We start from the raw sequence: 27,490 nt of genomic DNA, 5'->3' as shown, positions 1-27,490 counted from the left end.
TAAATTTTCCAATTATCATAGTAGATGAGATTATCGGAGGTTCCAGCTAAGCCAGTCTTTAAACGTAGTTACAAAATCTCAACTGTTCCAGTGCAGAAGTAGGCCATTCAGCCCATCAGGTATACACCAGGATGCTTGTTTGCTGGCTGCTTCTACTGTTGGCCTCTTGTGCATCAAATAATCCTGCTAGTAGTGAGCAGACAATCCAACTCTTCTACACAAAAAAAAAGTTCAAAGAACTGTGTCTGTGTTTTGATAGGGTCAATAGAAACAGCATGAATCAACAGCACAAGTATAGGTCAATTTCTATGATCTTATAGCCATTATGGAAACATGGTTACAAGGAGATCAAAGCTGGGAAATAAATATTCTGGGAATGTGACATTTCTAAAAAAGAGCAGGCTGGAAGGGCAGGGTGGTAGGTTAGCATTTTGGTGTGGGATGGAGTAAGTATGATAGCAAAAAAAATGTATCAGAAGAAGACAGATTATAAGAGGGAAGGAATACTCTGGTAGGAGTAGTACAGTTAGGATCCCTGGTGGTGCAGAGAATAAAATCAGACAATGAAAGTCTAATGAAAGTAGTACATTAATCATGGGTGACTTGAATCTTTACGTAGATTGTAATAGTCAGAGTGGCAGAGGAATCTGAGGAAGAATTCAGGGACAGTTTCCTAGAACATGTGTATCCAAACAGGGATCAGGCTATTTTGTATGTGATGGCGAATAATGAGACAGGCTTAACAAATGTCAGAGTGAAAAGATGGCCACGAGAAAAAAAAGTAACCATTACACAGTAAAGTTTATCATTCAATTTGAGGGGGAGGAACTTGGGTCAACTGTTCTGAATTCAAATGAGGGCAATTACAAGGGGATAAGGACAAAGCTGGATGAAATAGACCGAGGAGTTTCTTTTAAAAAAATACATCTACCTTTTTTCTTCAGTTAATGGCTCGCAACAAATATGTATCTGATTGAAAAAGAATTCTAGGAAGAAGGATAAGTCAACCACGATTAACTAGGGAAATTAAAAGGATTGTATCAGACAGAAAGAAACAAAAGCATATCACTAGAATTTGTCAAATTGTAAGACAGAAGACTGAGGAAGTTAAAAACCAAAATGATAACTAAATAGAAACAGGGGGAGGAACTAGGTTTGAGGGGAAACTTGCAAGAAATCAGGACAGAAGCAAGAATCTCTCTAGGTATATAAAGAAAGGGAAAAAAAAGAGAGAAGTCAAAATGAACGTGGGCCCCTTAGACAGCATGGTTGGGGAAATAAGGATAGGGATACTTTGCATCAGTCTTCACAGCAGAACACGCTAGCATATTCCAAAGTTACCAAATGAACTAAAATCAAGGGCAAAAAGGTGGTGAGGAATTAAATACTATAACTTTCAGTAGTGCTAGGGAAACCAGTAGGGCTAAAAAGACAAAATTCCCTGGACCTGATAGGATACAACCCATGATAGTAAAAGGAAATTGCTACGGAGATAATGGATGCACTGGCAACAATCTTCCAGGAATTCATAAATGTTGGAAAAGTCCCAGATGTTTGGAAAACTACCACTGTAATACCTTTATTTGAGAAGGGAAGGCAAATAGATAACTATAGGCCAGTTTACTCAATGGGTGTTATTGGCAAACTATTAGAGTCTATTATAAAGGGTGTAATAGCAGAACATTTAAGCGCTTATGATGAAGCAGAGACAGCAGGATTTCATAAAAAGGGAAATCATGGCTGAAAATTTACTAGAATTTTTTGAAGGGGTAACAAGCATGATAGATAAAGTGGAAACAATGGATATAATATAACTGGATTTCCAGAAGGATTTTAATAAAGGCACAGTATTAGGTTGCTTACTAAGATACAAGCCCATGGTGTTTGAGGTAGTACATTAGCATGGACAGAAGGTTGACTAATAGACAGAGATTTAGAATAAAAAGGGGGAAAATTTTCCAGAATAGCAACTGGTAACTAGAGGAGTTCCAAAAGAGATCAATGCTGGGGACACAGTTATTCATAATACATTACAGACTTAGAAGAGGAAAATTGATGTACAATAGCCAAGTTTGCAGATGACACAAAACAGGTGGGAAGGCAACTGGGGTGATGATGACAGGATCTGCAGAGGGACATAGACAGATTAACCGAGTGGGATGGAATAGAACAGAACAGACCATGGGATGGTGAGGTAATGCCTTTTATTAGTAAGAAGAGGATTAGTATTTGAATTGAGAAAGCTACAGAATGGATGGATTTGGGAGTTCTCAATGAATCACAAAATATTAGCATCCAAGTTCAGCAGGTAATAGGAAATGCAAATGGAATGTTGTCCTTCCAGTTGAAAACAGAATGTTTGCTGAATACATACAAGGCAATAGTTTGGGTGCTGCTGGAATACTGTGTAATGTTTTGGTTCACCTGTCTAAAAAAAATACAAATGCATAGATTTGGCCTATACTCATTTGACTGTGGAATGAGGCATACGTATTGAAATGTACAAAATTCTTAGGGTTTTGACAGGGCAGATGCAGAAAGGTTATTTCACCTTTTGGGAAAATACTGCACTCGAGAGCATAATCCCCAAATAAGAGGTCACATAACGAAGACAGACGAGGAGGTATTTCTTCTCTCAGAAAGGGTGGTGCATCTGGAATTCTTCACCATAGAAGGCTCTCAAGGCTGGGCCTTTAAATACATTCAAACCTGATAGATTAAAAATTTCTCAGTCTGGGAATCAAGGGTTGTGGCGTGTTTGTCAATTTAACACTATGGCTTGCACTTGGTGTCAAATAAAGGTTATTCAAAAAAAGTCACAGGCTAGGTGGAAAAATCTAGACTCAACGCAAGGTCATGCAATTTATAGTACTCTGAATGTTAAGTTCCAATATTAAACTATAATAAAATCATAAATAAAACTTGATATCTACTTCCAATATTTGGCATTATAGTGAGGTATGAGCCACCACTACCTGTCACTTATTTAGACCTCCCTGGAATCCACTTGGAGGGAGATGACATTCAATATAGATACTACAGAAATTTAAAATGCAAAAGGTCAGTTTTTGTGGCTGTCAGATCCAGCCATTTCTCTGTCCCTCTACATCTCATCCAGAATGTTGTGGAAATTATCCAAATCGTTTGCTCTTTCTATCTGTCTACATGGTGCTTATTTGGATTACTCCACTAGATTCTGCAGAAATTGCAATAAACATGGCAAGAATCACATGAGCCATTCAATCCAGCTACGTCATTTTTTCAGAAAGACAGATTTAACACTGGTCGCAATCAGTGACTATTCAGGTTTCGACATGCTCCTTTCTTCATTTCAACTCTTCAGCCACTCCCTCATGGTGTACAACTCCAATATGACAAAACAAAAAGTTTCTACTTAACCTATTCAGAGGTTTAAAAAAAATGTCTTTGGCAGGTGGGAATGGATTTCAGTCTTCTGGCCCAAAAAGGAAAAGACATCACCACAAGACCTTCAAAGACCATCTGTGTCACTGTATTACCAATTGACATTTAATTGAACAGGCCCTAAATTAGATCAAGTTCAGTGCCAGAGAGGTCAGCAGGTGCAGGTTTTAGATAAATGGTTTTTCAGGGTCATTACAGGTTCAACTAAATTATTATACATACAATTGTAGTACAACACATGACCTAATAGTTTGACAACAATATTACATTTATTTAATCTTAACTGGATTACTGAACTTATTTTTAGTGGATTAGATGTTTCATATTGTGCAATGCTAAAATCAAAGACCATTATTTTGGATTCATTCCCTATTACTTGCTCACTTAGCTGGTCTTCGCTTCCTGACTGTGTGTCACTCTATCACAAGCCTAAGCAATACATGTCATGCCCAGTTTCTCTCAATGATCATTTCTGAATAAAAATACATTTAGATAAGAGGAGCAGCTAGGATTTGATGCAGGTGCAAACAGTTAAGAATAATTTTTGTTCACTTGGATGGTTCACATCAATTTAAAACTTCAGCACCCATTGTAATTTACTGTAGACACACTTGGATTTATAGAGTGCGATCATTAATCCACAGATACCACAACGTTCATGAGACTGAACTTCTGTTAAAGAAAATGTTTATTTAAAAAAAGGGACAACTGGTTGGCGAGATAACAAAGTGTGGAGCTGGATGAACACAGCAGGCCAAGCAGCATCACTGGAGCTCCTGAGATGCTGCTTGGCCTGCTGTGTTCATCCAGCTCCACACTTTGTTATCTTGGATTCTCCAGCATCTGCAGTTCCCATTATCACTGACAACTGGTTGGCTATTGGATTTGGAACTGCTTCAAAAACTGTAAGTGTATGTATAGCAACAGTGAGTGGAGGCAAGTTTTAAAATATTTTCACCATGCCCCCACATATGTAGGTTCAGTAGCAAAAAGTGCTGGCTGGTGTTGAGGAATGAGAAGCAGAATTGAATTTTACCGAATTCCCCGTTACCGACCACACCTCATTTCCAAGGGATAGCTGTAAAAATCTGAAGCCATCTAATAAAACGTGCAAATATTCAATGATCAAAATTTGCCCAGTTTTAACATTTCAGAATGATTATCAAACAGCATATATATGTCCCCATCAAACTCCCAAAACATTTAAATATTTCTTCATGATAGAAGATTTTAAAGGTCTTAAACTGCTTACAACCTGAAGTAAAATTTATGCATCATTTCTTATCTACTGAACACCAAACAATATTCAAGTATGTTGAAGGTCATAAACAGGGTGGGAATTAAATTGTTTCTATTTTATTTTAAGTAGATCCATAGCACGCAGGAAATATTAATCTTCATCATAATAAGTTTTCAATCTGCTTATCTGGAGAATGATTGGAACACATCTGACAGTATCTTTTGTTTAGGTACTTACTAGCAGGAAAGAAACAAAAATGACTCAAGCAGCACTACTGAAATAATAAACAGATTCTGGATCTAAAGATTTTGTAAAAGTCACAAAATGATTGTTAGTCATAGAATTAACAAGAAAAAAAACAGGACTTTGAAAGCAATGCACTGAAACTCTAAGTCAAATTGTTGGCATGATATTCAAAATGGCATTTAACATTTCAATTGAGGCTGTTCTTGCTGCTTCAGTCTTTTTATATCATGAGACTCAATCTTAACTAACTCAGTTTTACAAAAAAAGGTGGGATGTGGGAATGTTGGCTGCACAAAGAGACTTCATCATAATCTAGAACAGATTGATTCAGAGAACGTGTTGGACCATAAACATAGTGCCAAGGTTGATGGCTATAGCCTTCTCACAGCTTGTACCCAATGATCCACTGGCCAGGTGGGACTCAAGGAATGTTAGTTATAAAAAGGCTTTTCCATTGAGTTACTGTTTGAACTCAGTAAACTCACTGACACTGTCATTTTGGCAAATGAGTCCTGTGACATGTCATACAAAGCAGAAGTATAAAGCTGCTCTTGCTACCTCAGCACGAGTCATCACCTTGAAAGCAGCCAGGAAAAAAGGTGAGGGTTTGTGGAAAGAGAACAGCATGATTTAGGAGCACCATCTCACAAAGTCCTCATTTAAGTTATTAATCCTAAATGAAATAACCACCATAAATGTTGCTAGTATAAAAAAAATGAGGACCAAACAATCGAGAAAGGATAAAATTACAAGCATACAGTTCTTGCAATTAGATGCTACATGTTACTATGTCATATTTAAGATTGCCAGATTAAAAATTGAACAGCATGAAGTGATAAAGGCATGTGAAATTTGTCACTTTAAATGATGCTTTCTTATTCCTTTAATTTGTTATTAACTATTCCATGTTTGCACCAACATTGGGCACAGAGCTTTCCCTAATGGTAATGTGCAGCTGGAATTTGCTCCAGTGTTTTCTATCTGCCCAAAATTCCAAATGGCCAAAAGAAGTGATCATATTCCATCATGCACCATTCTTCCTAAACGGACACTGGCTGCAGGAGAAAGCCCATACTAGTGAAACACTAATGTCAAAAAAGCACCCCTAATATTTCATTACCATGATATTTCTGCTTAAAATTGGTACAAGTTGAGAATGTGAGCAAAAGGACATAGTTAAGAGTTATGCAGAATGTAAAAGCAACTTTAAAATAATAGTACAAAAAGTGAGTAGTATCGTTTCATAGGTTTGAAAATCAGCTATAAATCACAGAATGTATAGCACAGAAGGAAACCATTAAGGCTGTTGTGGCAGACCCTGCTCTCTGCCTTATCCACACAGCCTTGTGAATTTTCTCAATATAATTATCCAATTACTTTTTAAAAAAGTAATGATTGGATCTGCCTCCAGATTATTAGGGTATCCCAGATACTACTTTTTTTCTGTTGAGTAGTTAGTATTTGCTCATGTAGCCTTTGGTTCTTAGTCATTTCAACATTATGGTGAACAGTTCTTCCCCCTTATACTCTGATCAGACCCTTTACGATTTTGAATATCTCTGTGTAACCTCCTCTCTCAGTTTTCTCCAGTAAAATAGGTGGTATAGTTGACAGTAAAGAAGGTTATCTATGATTACAAAGGGATCTTAAATCAAGTGGGCCAATGGATTGAGGAGTGACAAATGGAGTTTAATTTGGATAAATGCAAGGTATTAGATTTTGATAAAGCTAGACCAGGGCAGGATTTGTAGTTAATGGTAGGGCCCTGAGTAGTGTTGTCAAACAGAAAGACCAAGGGGGTTCAGGTACATAGCTCTTTTGAAAGTTGCATCACAGGCAGACAAGGTGGTTAAGAAGGCATTTAGCATGCTTGCCTTCATTGCTCAGATCAAGTATAGGAACTGGGACATCATTTGAGGTTGAAAAAGATGTTGGTGAAGCCACTTTTGGAATACGATGAAGGGTTCTGGTTACCCTGCTATATGAAAATATTATTAAAAATTGGAGATGGCTCAGAAAAGATTAACAGAAGGTGATGCTGGGACTGGAAGGATTGAATAACGAGGAGAGGCCAGGACTCCGCTCTCAGCCCCCTCCCCACCCCACCAGTGTAGGAGATTGAGGAGTGACCTTACAGAGTTTTATAAAATCATGAGAGGCATAGAAGATAAGATGAATAGTAAAGATCTTTTCCCTGAGATGAGCGAGTTCAAAACCAGGGGGCATATTTTTAAGTCAGGAGGACAAAAAGGGAACAAGCAGCAACTTTTTTTTAAAAACAGTTCATTCGTATGCGGAATGAACTGCCAGAGGAAGTGGTGGGTCCAGGTCCAGTTACAATATTTAAATGGCATTTGGACAGGCACAATAATAGGAAGGGTTTAGAGATATGGGCCAAATGCAGACAAGTGGGACTAGATTAGTTTGGGAAACTTGGTCAGTGTGCACTAGATGGACTAAAGGGTCTGCTTAGATGCTGTATGACTGACTCAGTAGTAGGATATTTCAGACGAGTGAGGAAACTAGAACAAGGTGCGGGGGGGGGGGGGGGAGCGGTCACAGTTTTTGATTTAAAAAGTTGACTATTTAGGATTGAAACAAACAGAAATATTTTCAAATATCACAAGTAATTGCAGACCTATGGAATTCTCTACACAAAAAGTGATGAATACTTAGTCACACAAGCAAATGAAACAGGGGCAGAAGTAAACCATTTGGCTCCTCAAGCCCACACTACCGTTTTGTAAGATCATGGCCGATCTGTTTGCATTTTGAATCTCACACACACACACACACAGACACACACCTATTTCTAATAATATTTAATTCTCCTGCTTAACAAGACTCAAGCTAACTCCATGTTGAAAACGTTTAGCACCCGTTTCTCTACTGCCTTCTCAGCCAAAGAAGTGCAAAGTCACAATCCACAAAAAACTGCTCATCTTATTCCTAAAAAAAGTTGACCCCAGATTTTAAAAACAACTGCTCTTACTTCTGTACTCACCCATAAGAGGAAATATCATTGCTTCCTTCGCCATGACAAGATCATTCAAGATCTTAGACATTTCAATCACTGAAGTGTTTGTGGACCCAAGCCCAGTCCGCCTAACACTTCCTCATTAGACATATGGGCCTTTGTCTCACTGATAAATGGAGCTGCAAAAAGTCACAGCCTAAGAATGGGCACTTTCAACAGGCTGAGTCAGCTTCACACAGAGAGGGGAGATCTGAGAGATGCACAACCCGAGTGAATATAAAATTTGAGGAATTTGGAGACAACATGGGAATTTGGTGCAGAGGGGTCTGAGGTACATTTTGCAGCTCATTGTTTGGAAAGGTGTTTTTTTTAAAACAAACAGGATAAATTGAAATCCAGGATCAGAGCCACTGAAGAGAGTTAAATCATAGGTAAGCCAAAAGTTCATTGGTTTGTGACTGTCAAATTAATAGCATCTATAATAGGTTACTTTGAGGTTGATGATAACCAAGGGAAATTTTTTTTACAGGCTGCAAATTTAAAAAACAGCAGTGCAAAATTTAAAAAATATCAAATTAGAACTATATAATTAAAATGGTGATGCCTGCCCAGGTGAGGTGTGGTAGCTGTTATGGGAGAGGTGGTAAACCTCATTGTGACCACAGGTTGCTTGAGGAACTCTGACTCTTCCAGCATCTTCCAACTATCTCTATCAAAATTGACAAGCTGGGTTTGAACTGTGAACTCTACAATACATCAGGGAGAAGGTGAGTTAACTGGATACTACGCTTCAGGAGGCAGTCATGCCCCCTTAGATTAACTACCTCAAGTTTGATCAGTGGTCAGGGACATGTGGGTGTGACTACGAGCAAGGCAGGCAGAGGGATCCCGGAGGTACTGCTGAAGGAGTCTCAGCCCTTCAGCTTGAAGGGGTTTGAGATTTGTGCTCCCTGTGTAGATTAGAGTGGGGGCTGTAGAGGAGATGGATGAGCAAACTGATTTTGGCACTGGAAGGAACGGAAGGTATTCTGGCTTGATTGCCATTGACAGAAAGATAGGTGGAGGGCCTGGTCATGTTAACGAAAAGCAGAAGAACTTGGACAGGCTAAAAGAGTGGGAAAAGAAGTGGCAGATCGATACAATGTGGAAAAGCTTGAGATTATGCACTTTTGCATTAAGAAGAGATGGAGGCTATTTCGTAAATGGGAAAAGCCTTCAGAAATCTGAAGCATAATAGGAATTAGGGAGTACCAGTTCAGGATTCGCTTAATGAGAAGATGCAGGTTCAGTTGACAGTCAGGAAAACAAGTTTCAATTTAGCATTCAAGAGGGCTGAAATACAAAAGCAGAGATGTCTTGCTGAGCATGAGCAAGGCTCTGGTCAGACTGTATTTGGGCCCTGCATTGGAGGAAGGATACACTGACAGTGGAAGGGGTCTTGAGGAGGTTTACAAAAATGGTCATGGAGATGTAGGGATTGTCACATGAGGAGTAATTGAGGACTCTGGGTCTGTACTTGGTTTTTAGAAAGATTGGGGGGGGGGGGGCTTCTTATTGAAAAACTTACAGAATACAGAGATGAAAGGTCAAGGCCCGAAATGTCAGCTTTTGTGCTCCTCAGATGCTGCTTGGCCTGCTGCGTTCATCCAGCTTCACACTTTGTTATCTTGGATTCTCCAGCATCTGCAGTTCCCATTATCTCAGAATACAGAGAGGCCTGGGTAGTGTAGATATGGGGAAGATGGCTCCTCTAGAAAGGAGTAGGGTTCGAGGGCACAGCCTCAATGCAGGGGACGATTCTTTAGAACTGAGATTAGGTATTTCTTCAGCCACAGAAAACTTGAAGGCCAAGTCACTGAGTGCATTTAAGACATAGAAATATATAGATTCCCGATAGGTAAGTTGATCAAGAGTTACGTGGAGAGGGTAGGAGATGGAGGTTGAGAAATGCATCAGCGATGATCAAATACAAGGTCAGATTTGATGAGCCAAATGGTTTAATTCTGCTCCTATATCTTAGGGCCTTCTGGTCTGCATTTTCTACCTGGAGCTTTCTCCCCTGCCAAGTGCCCTTGTACTTATTTTTTAAATGATCAATTCTAACACCTTTCTCACAAAAGACAGAGTAATTAACGCATAGTCTTTGGTTTGCTCCCACCCTTTTTGAATGGAGAAGTTACATTTGCTACTTAACAGATCTGATGAAAGATTTCCTGAATCTAGGGATTTTATGGTGAAAGAAAAGTGCATTAACTCATTCACCACAACTTTTAAAAAGCCCTCGGATGAAGTTAATCTGGACCTGCAAAATTGTCATCCCACAGCTTTATCAGTTTGCTTAATGCTGCATCCTTCATGCTTGTCATTTCATTAAAGTTCTTCTTTCCTCCCTCCATTTCCTGATTTACAGCTATTATTGGACTTTTTTTGGTGTGTGCTTGATTGTGAAAACAGAAACAGAGAGGTTTCCTCATTAACTACCACTAACTGGCCATTCTCGTTTGAGAACCATTCACCTTTAGTCTTTTCCGTTACCAATACTTACAGAAACTCTTGCTCCCATTTTTACATTCTTAGCTAGCTTCCTCTGATACTTTATTTTCTGCTGTTATTCAAATTCTGACCAATCGGATCTAAACTGGTCTTTGTGTAGTTATTTGCTTTTACCTTAACATTTCTGCTTTTCCAACTTTTTCAGTTAAAGATGGACAGTGGGTCGTCCCTTGTGAATTTTTCATAGAAGGGATATACTTATTCCTAAACATTCCCTTAAAAATGTATACCATATCTTCTCTAGTCATCTTTGTTGAGTGCCAATTCACTTTAGCTTTTATTTTTTAAATGTTTAAAACATTACCCTTGGAATCAACTCCCAACCCCCCTAACTGGATGTAAAATCCAAACTGTACTGTGGTGGCCACTGCCTAGGGGTGCATTTATCTGCAGGCCATTAATCAATCTTGCCACATTATAGAACAAAGAGTCTGGTATTTAGCTGCACCCTGACCAGTTCCAGAATTTGCTGCTCTTAAAAAAAAACCTCTTGAAAGCATTCTCTCCCAGGCCACTCCTGTCAATCTGATTTCTTTTCCCACCCCTCAGATCTTCAGTGACTCTAATCTACAGGAGTATTTTTGCCCCGTTAACACAAGCATGGTCCCAGTGTACACCCCAGAAAAAAGATGATATATTTTTGGATACTACAGGGATTGCAGTTTAGGAGGTCACTGTTGAAAGCTAGCATGAGGTACATTACATCAGCTACAATTGCATTCAATGGAGGAGTCAGTATAAGGAATGATTAGCCTACTCCTGTTCCTGTTTCCTTTTTGCAGTTTTGACTCAAAATAAAAATTTTAGAAAACATAAAACAGAGTTCATCCTGATGTGGGTTTTAATCATTTGTAAACCAATGGATGTTTGAAAATTATAATGAAATCTTGTGCCTGCTTCTTTGGTGTTGACTCATGCTGAGGTACCAGAAGTAATTTCAGACTTTTCTTTAAAATTATAAACAAATAAGCAAAAAAAATGTTTTATCTGGTATATCCCGTAACATCAATAAGGCTGAATTAAATTGATCTAACGACTTGTTGCAACCACTTCTTAAAAACTGCAACAGACCCCCACGACAACTGACATTTGGGGCAGAATGCCAAGATCTGTTCATACTGCATACACTAAGCTGATGAGAACATTTTCTGACTGAACCTTATAATTGCTTCGAAGAGGAACTCACTAAATTATTCAGCCCCGATTTTAACTTTGTGCAATTTGTTGGGTTGATAAGTTAAGAATCTCACCGTGGAGAGTTAATTTTAGGTGAAACAGAGTGGTGATCAGATTGAAATCACTTCTGCCATTTAGTGTTTATGCCTGCCACTTTTTGTTTTGCCTCTTGCTGCTGTTCTCTAGCTGTGAACAGTAAACTTCATCCAAAAGAAAGTCTGAATTTCAGACTGCACTAGGCTGTGGGTGTTGAAGTGTATGTTGCGGATCAGTTGACAAGTAACCTATGAATCATGTGATGAGATGAGACAATACAAAAATCAGGAAGGTGACATTACCACCGTTCAGATATCCACTCGAGAATCATTGCTTTTCAAAAGGTACAAGATGGAAATAATTAACTATGTCCTGGAATAACTTGAAGTTCTTTAGTTCTTTCCTGTTTTTTTAAATGAAGCAAACAATTCAGAAATACACACAGTCAAGACTTTCAACTTCTCCGTCTTGTTCAGTTTTTCTTGCCCAATGTTGCAGGGGACAGACTGTTTTGCCTGTACTCAATGCCAGTTTCCTCCCTCTATAGTCTTGACAACAGTGACTTGTGTAGCATAGTTTTGCTAGCTGCTTGCAGTCCTCAATGCCTGGTCCAAAAGTTAATGTTTATGAATGAATGAACCTCAGCAAGCTAAATGATCGTTTAGAAGCAGTGGATATATTTGTTCTACATGTGTACTTTCCAGCAATTCAAATGAGTAACAGAAAGGAATAATTAAAGAAAAAGAGACAAATTATTCTAGGCTCTTTGTTTAGGATGTGGCAGCTAACTGCAGTGTCTCAACCAAAACCAGCATAAAAAGATTGAACGAGTTACCTTCCCCATTTGTACTGCTTAATTAGCAGGTTATTTGTACATTGAGCCTCATATTTCCACAGCTGAATCTCAAATTCATTTTCACATGCTCATTTCGCTACTCTCAAATGAGAGACAATAAATGGAGAAGACAGAAAAACAAATGGTTCAGGTTGGTATGGAGACAAAAAGGAGGGTTAGCCCTAAAACATCAGCATCTCTAGTGAGTGAAAGCCCACCTTGAAAACCAATGTGTGTTAATCATGTTTGCAGCAGAACAATTCAGATGCTTTGAAATCAAAAGAGAATTCATCCTCCCCATCAAGTAGATCTTTTGGGCGAAAATAAAATGCCGCTTTGTGAATAGAGCTCCTCAGCTATTCACAACGGTTTGAGATATGACCTGCTTTTGTTTAGTGTTTAACTGAGTCATTTACCTACAGTGACTGGTAAAGTTTCCTTCCAGTGTGTCCACTGTTTTGTTCCACATGCTTTATCAGAGGAGGATGCTGCCAGTGAATCTGCTTTGTCGTGAGCAATGTCACAGAACACCAACACAAGCAGTATGGATTACTCATACAAATATGGTGGTCAGTGGTGTGGAGAGATAGATTCTCCAGCATCTGCGGCTCCTGAGATAACAAGATGTAAGAGCTGGATGAACACAGCGGCCAAGCAACAGGAAAGCTACAAGCTGGCAGCAGCTGGAAGTCTGAAGATTTCTTCAGCATTGAGAAGTCTGCTTTTGCAAACAAACAGTCGGCAGCTGGAAAAGCTAAATATTCAAAACCTCAGCAGAAGACAACCTCATGACAAGAGATCCAACAATGCAGATTAAACAACCAGTGGTAAAACAGTTTTTAAGACATGGTAAAGGAGATGCACAGCAGTAAGAGAGAATGTAAAAGGGTATGCTATTTTCAGAAAGTCTGCCAAAGAAAGATTGTCGCAGAGCAGGAAGATGTCATTCATTCAGTTACTCAAAAAGTAGTTCATGGAGGTAGAACAGACTACAGTGGAAGAAAGGCCAAATGCATTTCTGGAAGTGTGATCCAGACCCAAATATTTAGCAAAAGTGGCATTTATATTAATGTGCATCTCCCCAATTAGACATACAATGAACTGATTAGCAGTCTGGGTCGATAATTGCTTTGGGCATGATCTGGAACCACATACAATTGAGCATGCTGAAACGGTACCTTATTACTTCACATGCTTTCTTCATGCCATTTGAAAATTGGTCACCACTTTACTATCCCTGACCTTGCAAGAGCGACCAAAAGTGTACCACAGTGGGAACGTCAGTCTTGAGTGAAGGAGTAATTCTGCAGGAACTAAATCAATTGTGAAGCATCCAAGTGTCGACAGGTTTGTCAACGTGATTCTTTATGCAACCAGAAAGAAAAACATGTTCTATCACAGGGGGAGTGGCATTGGCCCATTTGTTCTTGCAGGAGACAAATGGAAAAAAAAAGCTGCCCATTCTAGTGACTGCTGGTTACAGTAGTTCAGGAGTAAATCCAGGTATTTTTTAAGGGAGTTGAGGGTTTTTGACATCAATTCACTTGCCCTGACTACTAGACACCCACCGTGCTCTGGAAGAGAGAGGGGTTTTCCATATGTCTATAATCGAATTGGCATTTGGCTCCTTTTACCCAACTATACATGTTGCTATCACTTCAATCCATATGTGGAATAGTAGTGAGAAATGGCACTCTTCACACTGCAATACACTAAACGGAAAGACAGAAACCAAACTGGACTTCTAGCGAGTCGGCATCAGGCGCAATATGTTCTTGTGAATTCTGCAAGTCCTAAAAGGAATGTTAGTGCTTCTATTGCACCACATCTTCACCACCAACCAATCCAATTTTCAAACAAGTGGTTAAAGGGAACATCTGCAGGTTGTCGGTATGGTAACAAATAAGTAAAATCATGGAAATTCTGTACATTAGATCAAGAGGTGCCAATCAAAAATATCCAAACCAAAAACCCATGAGTACAAAGTCATTCCAATTTTCTCCTGCTGTGTAGAATTCCCAAATTGCATCCTAGTGTACAAAATTTGACAAAAGCCTCGTGCTGTTAGATATTTCCAAATCTATTTCACAAAGAGATAGACTGCTTTTAAAACATCTCATTACAATGTGTTGGTTAATTTCACACTGCTGTTTTTGTTTCACTTGAATAAAGGACGACGGATTAAGGAGGTGACAAAGATTTTCCCATGATTTGTAGAAACCAGATTCAAGAATTAACAAACACAATTTAAACAAAATTTATACTAAATTTATTGACAAACTAGGTTATCAATTTATCAGAGTTTATCTGTAATTTGATAACACCAAATTCAGCAATAAATCGCCCTGACTGAGTGTACACTTCCTCTTTATTTTTGGGGTCAGGTGGGTGGGGGGGGGGGGGGGGGGGAGGGAAGAGATGTTCGTTTGTTAGCAATGAAAAGATAAAAATCAATTAACTTGAGTGCATGTGAACCTCTTGGCTCCAAACCCTGCAAAACAGGAGGAGCTAATTTATTCATCTTCAGTTCTACTCTTGTTCTTTTTCCAGGAGATTACCAAACTAAAATAAAGCACAATGCAGCAACTCAGTCATGAAGCACTACCCTCCACATGCAAGTGGATCATGGTACTCCAGTCAGAGGTGAGGAGGTCAAAACCCTGTCTGCAATTGATAAACACCAGAAAACCCACGAAACAAAACAGCTCCTTTCCCAAAATAATGACAAACAACCCTGTGAAACATGTCAAAACAAAAGGGAGTGTTAAATATTTAAAACCTCCCTAATGTTCTGAAGTAGATTAGTTGTGCTGTTAGGTTTGTTGATGACCCGAAAAAAAGTTACAGAAAAAAATTTGCAAGGATGTTGCTGGGATTGGAGGGTTTGAGTTATAAAAAGGAGGCTGGGACTTTTGTTTTTGTGTGAAGCATCAGAGGGGTGATGTTAGAGGTTTATACAATCATGAGATAAAAAGGTGATAAGCCAAACAGGTCCTCAAGAGGGTAGGGGAGTCCAAAACTAGCAGACATGGTTTAAGTAAGAATGGAAAAGTTTTCAAGAGATAAAAAAGGGACACAAGGGGCAATATCCACCCCTCCCTGCACGTAGAAAGTGGCACATGTATGGAATGAGTGCCAGAGGAAGTGGTTGGGGGGGGGGGGGGGCAGGGGGGCACAATTAGAACATTTGAAAAAAAAACAACTTTTGGACAGGTACTGGAATAGGAAAGGTTTAGAGTATGTTCTGGGCTATGAATGAAAATAGTACAAGACTAGTTTAGGATAACTAATTGACATGGACGAGTGAGATGGAAGGGTCTGTTTCCATGATTTTTGATTAATGATGAAATTGTTCAATTGTGAATATTCCAAATTAACACACTGTACCCAACATAGTCACTAATTCGGAACAAGGGCAAAAATACTGCAGTTGTTGGGACTTAAAAATGCAAAAAAAATTAGCATGCTGAGCAAAAGATAATGGTGCTTTGGAATCACAGCTGTCATCTTAACTAATATCTAAAATCTAGAACAAAAAACACTTTGGTACTACTGCTGCTAAATGAATGAATTATAAATTTGTCTTAACTGGCCAACCCAAATGAACATTTAGAGCCAAATCAATTCAGGAAATCAAATCCAACTTTTCTAGAAATTTGCCATAGAAACAAAACAGACTGCTTAATTAGACAAAAAAAAATGCTATGAATTATTAATTGTGGATTTTAAGAAGCATCTCTAAGCAAAATAATTCTGAGACCAGTATATTTATTAAAATATTTGAATTGCCAGTAATCCTTGAAAGGATCACCTAACAAGTTAAGACATTTCCTGTAATAAATGTAAAAGCATTATTACCCAAACACCATCTAGTAAGTCGATTGTACCATAAAACTGCAGAGAAGAAATTCCTAATTTTGTTTTTTAGCATGACTGTATAATGTATTACTGTCGTAGGAGATTTCCAGTGCCTTCATTGGGCGACAGGTAGGAATCCAGTCCAAAAGCAATTTTCAGATTCCAATGATAATGGGAACTGCAGATGCTGGAGAATCCAAGATAACAAAGTGTGAAGCTGGATGAACACAGCAGGCCAAGCAGCTTTTGTGCTCCTGAGATGCTGCTTGGCCTGTTGTGTTCATCCAGCTTCACACTTGTCAGATTACAATGGATTGTTTCTTTTTCCCTTTCTCAACCAGGAAACATCCAATCCTGGATTTGACATTCATGGTGAAGATTACATTGGAGATACCTCCCTTAGTTCAAGCTAGATACATCAGCCTCCTTTAAATCCAAAAACATGTGTCTCTTCAACCTGAAGATGAGCTTCTACCCACATTTTTCATGTTAATCAGAGAAGTATTTTCTCTATTAGAAAATGAGTTTGCTTCTGTTCAACTGCTTTCTGCTACCAACCACCACCACACCCCTCCCCTGCCACCCCACCCCAGAGTTTTGCAGACAAACCTCCGGGTTAGAGTCAGTGATACAATGAGGGAATAAAAATGCAAGCTAATATCACAACTTTTTCAAAGAAAAAATTTATTTCCCTTCCTAACATCCATCTCTACAATGTGAACCACATGATATTGTACTTGTCCATTTTATAGGATAGAATGAAAACTCGAATTTTCCCCCCTTTATTCGCTCATGGGACGTGGCAGTCACTGGCTAGGCAGCATTTATTGCCCATCCCTACTTGCCCAGAGGGCAGATCAGAGTCAACCACATTGCTGTGGGTCTGGAGTCACATGTAGGCCAGACCAGGTAAGGATGGCAGTTTCCTTCCCTAAAAAAAAAATGACATTAGTGAACCAGATGGGTTTTTCCAACAATCAGCAATGGAGTCACAGTCATCACTAGATTCTCAATTCCAGATATTTAATGAATTCAAAATTCCACCATCTGCCATGGTGGGATTCGAATCTGGGTCCCCAGATTAACAGTTCAGCAATAATACCACAAGCCCATCACCTCCTCCTTTAAAGTTTGGGATTCGGAATCCATTTGCATGGTCTTCATAATGGAGATTCATTAAAACCAGTGCATCATCCAAGTTCCACCACGGGAAGTTTATAATAAATATCTGGGATGATGTGGTACTGAACTCTAATATCATGCCTGTGAACACTTGATTTGTCAAATGTTTAAATTTAAAAAGTCAAAACACTTGATTTTAATACAATAATGGGTAGTAGATGGTAAAAGACCAACGAACCAGCAAGAAATTATAATTTCAGAGATGTGTCCCCCAGAGTCCACACCACTGATATTAGCTGGTTGTTGAATAGTTGGATTTCACTTCGGCAAGTAGCAGGGACTGAACGGGAAAAGGTCAGTTCAACAATTTCAAAAAGACCAAGAGAAAGGGGCACAAAAGGCATCTGACATGCTGCCTTCCAAAACTAAGTACACACACACACACACACACACACACACACACACACACACACACACACACACACACTCATCTTAGTTGTCCTCTTCTGCAAGAGTTAGAGTGCAAAGAGGAAAATCATTTACTTGCGAGGAAGGGTGGAGTCCTGGACGTGGCCCTACACTTCCCCAGCCTGATCATTTCAGAGGATGATACTAAAAACTTTAGCAGGCAGACTACTTGGCCATTGGAAATGGAAATAGCCCAAAATAATTAACTGGTGAAAAAATTAAATTTCACACAACCATGTTGAGAGGGGACAGGAGGTGGTAGGGGAGAAAATGAAGTATTAAGAGAGAGTGTCAGATCTTCATCCCGTAAGCAGTTAATGTGAATATGTACATAGTTCACATCACTGGGAAGTGGCAAAAGATTACATGATGACTAAGAGAAAATGCACTATTACGGTGTGGCAGAAATTGAGTCTCTCAGGCATTATTCAGCAAAGTAGTCACTGATGCATCAGACAGCTACACAGGCACCTGTAAAGATCTTGGTCACATTAGATTCTTCTCAGACAGAAAAGAATGCATGCAGTGCTTTGAATTTGTTTTTACAATGACAGTTCATGGGATGCAGTGTCTCTGACCAGGCCAGTGTTTACTGCCTTGCCCATTTATTCTTTAAAAGTCATAATGCCGAGCTAACTTTTTGAACTGCTACAGTCCCTATAGTGTGTATAATCTCAAAAATTGATGTTTTTCCTCTTAAAAAAAATGGTGTATGCCTGAACTTGTGTGGGGTAAATGTTGCTTCATGCAATGCCATCAATCTTCCCCCTCCTGCGGCTCTATGCCTCTTTTCTGTACCACATTGTGTAAGATACAGCACATCATTCAAGACAACCTTGCCAGTGCTCAAGGACACATACATCAGATCTATCTGGGCAGCTGAATCATATTTTCAGCAGCTTTGCTCACTCTTGTCCAAGTAAGATCACATTAAAAATCTGTGTTACGGATCAGTAGTAAGCTCCTCCCCAGGTGTCATCTACCTGGTCCTTGGTGGCTACTCGGGGTCATACACTGTATTCCTGGAGCTGAAAGACCTGCTGGAGACTTGACTCATGTTCAATAAAAGGCATCATGACAGCTTCTTGGCAGGGGCGGGTTATCTTGTGAAAAGTGGTGATTGAACACAAGCTGCACAACAATGATATTTCGTTCTTTTCAAATGACAAGCATTCCTGATTAGTCTGAGGGCACCTCAATTGCCACAAACTACACAGAGTAAAATGACACATTGCAATACCTTGATGTGTGCAAAATAATCAGCTCATTCTGAATGCCCACAATCAGCTGTAAAGTAGATAAAACGGTTGAACCTGGCAATGGTCTTCCAGGAGAAGCATTTGTTGCCAGCAAATTAGAAAACCTTCCAAACACCATCATCAATAGATTCCCAAAGGGAGACACAGAGGTAAAACTAAAAATAAATTCAGGGCTACAGTGACCTTGACCATTACAGACAGCATACACCCGCCAGCAAGGGGATCTTTCAGCAAGGATCAGACGTCAGGAGGGACTTGTTGAAAAAATCTGAGCCACTCCAATAGAGTGCAAGGGTGGAGGGTTCATTTGGTGCAGTGGTAGTATCAGCGCTGGGTCTGACATTACATCAAATTACCTATTACTCAACATAAACTAGGAATTAAACATAAAAGATTTGCTGTATGTACATGTTTCAGATAAACAGTAAATGAACTGAGCGAGCCATTGTGGTTTGTTAACAGTTAGTTATGTACCTAATCTCTTTGAACTAACAGTTAGAGGTCACAGGGAGTTCCTTCAGCCGATACATTACACATAATAAATGCTGAAGTGCAACATTTGATTAAAACAACTTCATTTTTAGAGAAAACACTGAGGCTGGATGAACACGGCAGGCCAAGCAGCATCAGTGGAGCAGGAAAGCTGACGTTTCAGGCCTAGACCCTTCTTCAGAAATTTTTCTGAAGAAAGCATCTAGGCCTGAAACATCAGCCTTCCTGCTCTTCTGATGCTGCTTGGCCTGCCGTGTTCATCCAGCTCAATATCATGTTATCTCAGATTCTGCAGTTTCTACTATCTCTACTACCATGAGCGTTTGGGTTAGCAGTGAAGCAGGATGCAGATAAAAAGGACTGGTTCTCTGATGAGCAGGGACAAAGTTAAGGGAAATAAGAGAGTAGATGATAGAGGTGGATAATCCAACAGCAGAGTTGAATGATCTTGGAAGGATAAGCGAAGATTCAACCCCACATAGCAGCAACAGCAGGGATAAGGGAACTTGTCGAAAAGCTTAGGAGATACATTTCTGCCTGGAAGTGTGTGTCAGTAAGTAAAAACAGGTCAAAGCATTTTCAGCACTTTAGATCATGAACTGTGGAAGTAACTAATACAGCAAACTAGGGAAACGTTAAATTTTGACCATTCTGAACAGGGGTCAAAAAAAGCCTCAATTTTAAACTAAAATTACCGAAGGACCTCCCTACAACTACTGAAAGGTTACATTCCATTCTAATCCAGGCCAGTGAGCAGACAAAGCATTTTTTTTAAACTAAGTTTATAAAAAAATTGGTTTACACAAAAATTGCAGTCATTAGCAACAGCAAAATATAATCTGAAAGAGTTTAACATTTGAAGATGGCGATGCAAAGTATTCTGTAATTTTGATGGCATTAGTGCTTTTGGATCAGGGTGACCATTTATTCTTTGTTACAAAGCCTCAACTACTAATGCGCAGACACATCTGCTCTTAAAAAGGAAAAATAAACAATGTCTACACAAGCTTCAGAAGGTGGTGTTCGGCACAAAGGCTAACTAGGTAGAAACCTGAATGGATAACCTCTGGGCTGGGCTTGTGCAATTCTGTCCAAATTGTAGGTTTCACAAATGCAGCTTGGATCAACCAAATGTGACCTAAAAACACCTACCAAATGTTTCCATTTCTACAACTGAATTGTTACTACACTGATAACAAGAATCAGGTTACATTTCTAGATTCTGAATGATTGATTTATAGTCAGATAATAGTTGTTCTTCTAACAAAAAAAAATCAGACAACAAACATATTCCAAAGGCCAGACCCTTCATCTTTGATTGCTATTGCAGGATGCTCCGTTTTTTAAAAAAAAAACCAAGATTAAATACGGGTCAGAATAGATTAAAGCGAACGCATCTTTTGAATGTGATCTTAGTGCTTGATGGGAAGCTTAAGAAAAACTTCCAGAAATCAGAGTGCATCAGTAGGAAGAGATGGATACCAAAAGATCGAACCTCTTTCAATTGAATTCAGTACTAAAAATTCGAGATCTAGTCATCATAAAATAGGAAAGCTCTGGCCACTTTTAGAATAAGTCAATAGACCAGTGTATTTTGTTCACCAAGACAAAGACAAAGACAACGTCAAAATAAGAAATTCTTTGCTTTTAGTTGTACAGAATTCTTTCAGACATGTTTCAAGGCTAATGTTTAAAGTATATGCAAGTTAGCAGTCTTTAAATGGGAAGACATTTGTACGAAGGTAGATCCAAGCCATTTGTTCAGAAATTAGCTGATAAACCTTGGGGTATAAGTGCAGCCTTAAATTTCTTCACAATTCTTTAAATACGTGGACAAAACTAGTATTTGCAGAAATCTTTCACAAAATGTTACGACATCTCTGACATAAGATTTAAATTATATGAATTTTCATCAGTCAACATCTTCATTCAACGTCAACATTTTTTCCCCACATGTCAAAATTCATGCTAGTGGAGTATTTGTTTTAATTACAGGCTCAATGCCTATTGCCTAGTTTAGACTCAAGTGCACGTGATTTGCAACAATGCGATTTTACTGGAACATGTGACTGCTTCCAACATCTTAGTGCCTTTATCTTTCCACATGATAAAACCATAAGGCATAGAAACCTGGTGAGGGATCGACCATAATGAGAGAAATTAAAAGTCAAGTCATAAAAGTTGCCTCTCTTTAAACACTCAAACAACATTGATTGGGTGGGCAGAAGACAGAGCAGGAATAAGCACAACATTCACTGAATGGGACAAGTGGTGTGTTGTTTTAAAATAGATTACCTCAACTTTTCAATAAATTATATAGATAAAATGACAAGGGCGAGAGCAACCTTGGAGATGATGCAAAGTCAGTAATTTGGGGAGGCAATGGCCTAATGGTATTAATTGCTGGACTGTTAATCCAGAGACCGAGATAACATTCTGGGGACACTGGTTCAAATCCCACCATGGAAGATGGTTGAATTTGAATTCAATTAAGAAAAAAGTCTCTAGCATGAAGGACGTAATGATGACTGTGAATCCATAGTCGATTTTTGGAAAAACCCATCTAGAAACTGCCACCCTTACCTGGTCTGGCTTACGCGTGATGACTCCAGGTCCACAGGAATGTGGTTGACACGAGCTGCCCTTTGGGCAATAAATGCTGCCTAGCCAGCAATGCCCTCACCTCGTTAAATGAATATAAAGGGAAATAAAGAGAGAGTCAAGAAAAAAAAACAGGCTAAAAAAAAGCAAGATGTAATGGATAGGAAAAAAACTAAGGCAGATTGAAAACACACACACACACACACACACACACACACACACACACACACACACACGGTGATTGGGAAGCCGGACTTTGAAGTTCCCAGTACCAAGATAATAAGTTGTGTTTCTGTTATGGTCAGACCACATCTGGAGTGCTATAATCAGTTCTGAGCACACACACACAATCTCCAGAAACAGCTGTGGGAGGGTTGGAGAGCAGAAATCACCTGAATTATACCAAGGCTTAAAAAAAAGGCAAAATTATTGAAAATAGATCATGTTACCTTGATAAAGGTTGAGGATTAAACTATCCACAATTAAAGGGATTAATAGTATTTAATAAAGGTAGGTACAGATAATTAGTGGTCTGAATTTCAGGAACAGGAGAAGCCTCTTTTGGGGATGCCCCTAACATTGGCAGGGTGGGGGCAGCAGAAAAAAATGATGATTCCCCTCACTTTGCTCCTCAAACACGATTTCTCTAATCCAACAGCCCATCTCCCTTCCTTGCTGGTGGCTCCAACCCAAAATCCTTAGTGTTAGTCAATTGGGCATCCATCTTCACTGCTACCCTTGGAGAGGCCACGACCCTTGTCTGGCACTGCTGGGACTCAGAGCATCCAGGGAACCTGGATGTGTACACATGCACACACATACACATACAAAACAGGCAGGAAATACAAATGAGAGACACCACTTAATAATACCTCAAGGGAATGGAAAGAACACCATCTAAATTGAAGCAACGTACTGATGAAAAGTTGATACTTTAAATGTCCACCAGTTATGCAGTGCCTTCACCACTCCCCAAACACAATACAGTTTAGGATTTTTGATTTTGTCTTTAAGTCACCAGCAATTTTACAATTCCGAGTCAAATTATTTAATGGTTTAGATGAACTAGATTATGGAGAAAATAAAACAAATTTTCACAACTTAGCTCAAATGGACAGAACAATAACCACTTGTCTTGTCTGATCCTATTAAGATAGGCTGGTTTCAATTCATTTTGGCAATGGTAACAGATGGCTTCGGGGGGTGGGGGAAGAAAAGTGAACTGGATTGTTTGATGAGCCCACTGGTGAACAATGGAGTGGAAGAGAATTTAGACAGACAGCCCTCCCACTTCCTCAGAACACAAAAAAACAGACAGGAGGAACAAAAGCAGCAGTCTGATAGGTAATCAGAGAATTAGATACAGGGCAGTATGTTCATGTTGCTGTTTAAGTTTTGATGGCTCCAGAGATGGGTAGCAGTGCTGCAACAATCTCTTCTGGCTCCAAATACAGGGGAAAGAAATGCACAAGCTGAATTAACTAATAGAAAAAGGAGCATAATGAAAAATATTTTGGAAAAAGTGAATCAGCACTCTGCTTCAATTTATTATAAATCTGATGTGTACTTAAAAGTAAATTGTGCTACATGAACATAATTGGCAAAGTCAATTCAAATCATGCAAATGCTCAACTACAAAAGTAGCTTCAGAATATTTACAACAGAAACTTCTTTTGGTCAATGAAGAAATCAATTAACCCCAAAAAGAACAACAGGTCTGCGATTGGTTAAGTTGTCAAAACAGCATCACTATTGTGTCAGCAATTTTTTTTAAGTAAGTATAGGCTCATTAAAAACATTAGACATGTTTGTGGTAGAGCATCCAAATAGAGAGAAGTGTAATTATTTAAGAAGTCATATAGATGAGGACTTCATTTACACGTAACAGACCTTATGTGGCTACATTTTGGTAATGCTATTCCAATGTCCCAACCCTATGTCGAAAGGGACTCCCACCGCAAAAATGCCAGATAATTCGATTGGCATTGCTGGGACTAGAAAACTGCGAGCCATCAGATGGGGTGACAACTCCTGGGATTCAGCCGACTATGAGGAAGAATGAGGATTTTGCTGGAAGAGTTTCAAGTGAGAGAGAGGCAGGAAGTCCTTATAGTGGGGGCAATCTTCAAAAAGTGCTGGAAAGGTTGCTAAAAAAACTCAATGAGCTGAAGTACGACTATACAACTGAAAAGGGAGCCTCATGACAAAGGCAGTCCCTCACCAGACAACCCCCACTCGGCCCAAAGACAAACAGGATAATATTTTGTTTACTTTCAAAAATCTTAAAGTAATTAAACTTCATATTGCAAGTAGGTTTTTGTCTGCAGCAGTGCTTAATATGCATACTCAATATGCCAGCATACAAAGTTAAAAATTCATTATCATCAATGCTATGGCTAAAACAACGACATCACTGAATAGCGATAAAGGATTAAACCATATGTACATTTTTATTCACTGCCTTTCAAAAAAATGAAACATTCAGATAAACTTTTTTGGTTGTTAAAAGCACTTTATTCACTGACTCCAAACGTAAATTGTTTTCTTTTTGAACGAAATGTGTTCTGTTGGCACTATTGTACAAACCACAGGGGCAAAAGTTAGTTAAGATTCTACTTGCTTGAGTTGGGTGGGGACAAAGGAAGAAAATTTTAAAAAAGTCACTTCATTAAACTTTGTAAAGTTTTGTAAAAAGAAAAGGACATTTATGTTGTTATAAAAGCAAAAGGGACAAGTCTGGCACACCAGAGAAGTGATTGCATCCTTTAAAAGCTGGAGTGGATTTGTGGTATCTTACTAAACTCAGCATGTCTGCACATCAAAAACTTCTAAATAAAATGAAACATTGATTGAAACAATAACCGAATACAGAGAGAACATTTTTATTCATTTGTGCGAGGTCAGTGTTATTGGCTGGGTCAGCATTTAAATAGGCCATCTCTTGAGAAGACAGTAGTGAGCTATCTTGAGGGACTGCAGTCCACGTGCTGCACGTTGACCCACAAAGGCATTAAGGAGGCAGTTCCAGGATTTTGACGCAGTGATAGTGAATGAATGGTGATATTTTTCCAAGTCAGAATGGAGAGTGGCTCGGAGGGAAAACTTGCAGACGGTGGTGTTCCCATGTACCTACTGCCCTTGTCCTTCTACATGGAAGTGGTTATGGGTTTGGAAGATGGTGTTCAGGTCTTTGGTGAATTTCTGCTGTGCATCTTGTAGATAATACTCACTGCTGCTACGGAACATGAGCAGTGGAAGGGGAGGATGTTTCTAGATATGGTGTCAATTAAGTGGGTTGCTTTGTCATGAATGGTGTCAAGCTTGAATATGATTGAAGCTACACCCATCCAGGCAAGTGGGGAGTTATTTTCTTCATTCAAGGGTTGAGGGTGTCGCTGGTGAGGCAGCGTTTATTGCCTCTCCCTAATTGCCTAAAAGGGCAGTTAAGAAGCAACCACATTGCTGGTAGGTCTGAAGCCACATGTAGGCTAGACCAGGGAAGGATGGCAGTTTCCTACCCGAAAAGGACACGAGTGAACGAGATAGGTTTACCAAATCGACAATGGATTCATGGTCATTATTTAGATCCTTAATTCCAGATAATGCACTGAATTCAAATTCCACCATCTGCAATGGCAGCATTCAAACCCAGGTCCCGAGAATATTATCTGGGTCTCTGGATTAAAAGTCTAGCAACACTACGCCATCGCCTCCCCATAATTTCATCACATGATGACTTGTGCCTTGTAGGTGATGGACTGGCTTTGGGGAGTAAAGACAGCACGCACGCACAAGAGAGAGCTTCGCAGCAGAAGACCTGCTCTAGGAGCCTCTATTTTTAATATGGTGAGTCCAGTTAAGTTTCTGGTCAATGATAACCCAGGATGTGGATTTCAGTATTGGTAACACTACTGACTAATCAAGGGGCAGTGGTTAGATCTTCTCTAATTGGAGAGGATCATTGCCTAGCATGAATGTTACTTGCCAGTCATCATCCCAAGCCTGGACATTGTTCAAATGCAACAAAATCTGGACATACACTGCTGGACTGCTTCAATCTTGGAGTTGTGAAATCGTGCTGAACTTTTGTGCAATCATTGGAGAACATTCCCACTTCTGACCTTATGATGCAGGGAAGGTCATTTGATGAAGCATCTGAAGATGGTTGGGTCTTGGACACTAAGCTGAGGAACTCCAGAGATGTCCTCAAGCTGAAATGATTAACCTCCAATAACCAAGATCGTGTGTGCCAGGTTATGACAGGGCTCCTTGTGTCACAGTCAAATGTGGGCTTGACACCAACAGCTAACCCTCTGGAACTTTGCTCTTTTCCATGTTTGAACTAAAGTTGTAATCGAAGTCAGGAGCCAAGTGGCTCTAGCAGAATTCAACCTGGTGTCCCTGAGGTGGTTATTGCTGAGCAGTTTCACAGCACCGCTAGACATAGTTAGACTTGGAATGCCTACAGTGTAGAAACTGGCCCTTCAGCCCAACAAGTCCACCCACCCAATCTACACATCCCTAAACACTATGGGCAATTTAGCATGGACAATCCACCTAGCCTGCACATCTCTGGACTGTGGGAGGAAACCAGAGCACCCGGAGGAATCCCACACAGACACAGGGAGAACGTACACACTCCCCCAGACAGTCACAGGGTGGAACCAAACCCAGGCCCTTGGTGCTAAGGGGCAAAGTGCTAACCACTGGGCCACTGTGGCACCTTTGATGACACCTGGCATCCTTTTACTGATATCTGTAGGCAGAGGGGCAGTAATCTGCTGATTAGATTTGTCCAGATTCTTGATTTCTGTACCTAGGAAATACTTGGGCCAGTTTTCATATTGCTAGATAGATGTCAATGTCATAACTGTACTGGAAAATGGCAAGTTCTGGAGCACAAGGCTTCAGTACTATTCCAGGTGGTGGTCAGGTGCCACAACCTTTGCAAAATCTAAGGTCTCCAACTGTTCCTTGCTAACACATGGAGTGAATTGAATTGGTCGAAAAGTGGTATCTGTATGCTGGGGACCACTACAGGAGGTTAGAATGGTTCAATCCACTTGGTACTTCTGGTTGAAGATTGATGTGCTGGGGTCTTCCATCATGGAGGATGGGGATATTGTGGAGTATCCACCTTCAGTGAACTGTGTAATTGTCCATCAACATTCACAATTGGATGTGGCAAGACTGCAGAGCTTTTA

General features: G+C 39.6%; 1 protein-coding gene across 1 annotated transcript in view; it reads right to left on the bottom strand.

Moving 5' to 3' along the window:
- The window catches only part of LOC125458168 (PDZ and LIM domain protein 4-like), a 116,331-nt gene that overhangs the window by 34,669 nt on the left and 54,172 nt on the right, over nucleotides 1–27,490 (bottom strand). The window lies entirely within an intron of this gene.

Source organism: Stegostoma tigrinum, chromosome 13, assembly GCF_030684315.1.
Source record: "Stegostoma tigrinum isolate sSteTig4 chromosome 13, sSteTig4.hap1, whole genome shotgun sequence".
In the NCBI taxonomy this organism is placed as follows: Eukaryota; Metazoa; Chordata; class Chondrichthyes; order Orectolobiformes; family Stegostomatidae; genus Stegostoma; species Stegostoma tigrinum.
This window is presented reverse-complemented; position numbering and strand designations above follow the sequence as displayed.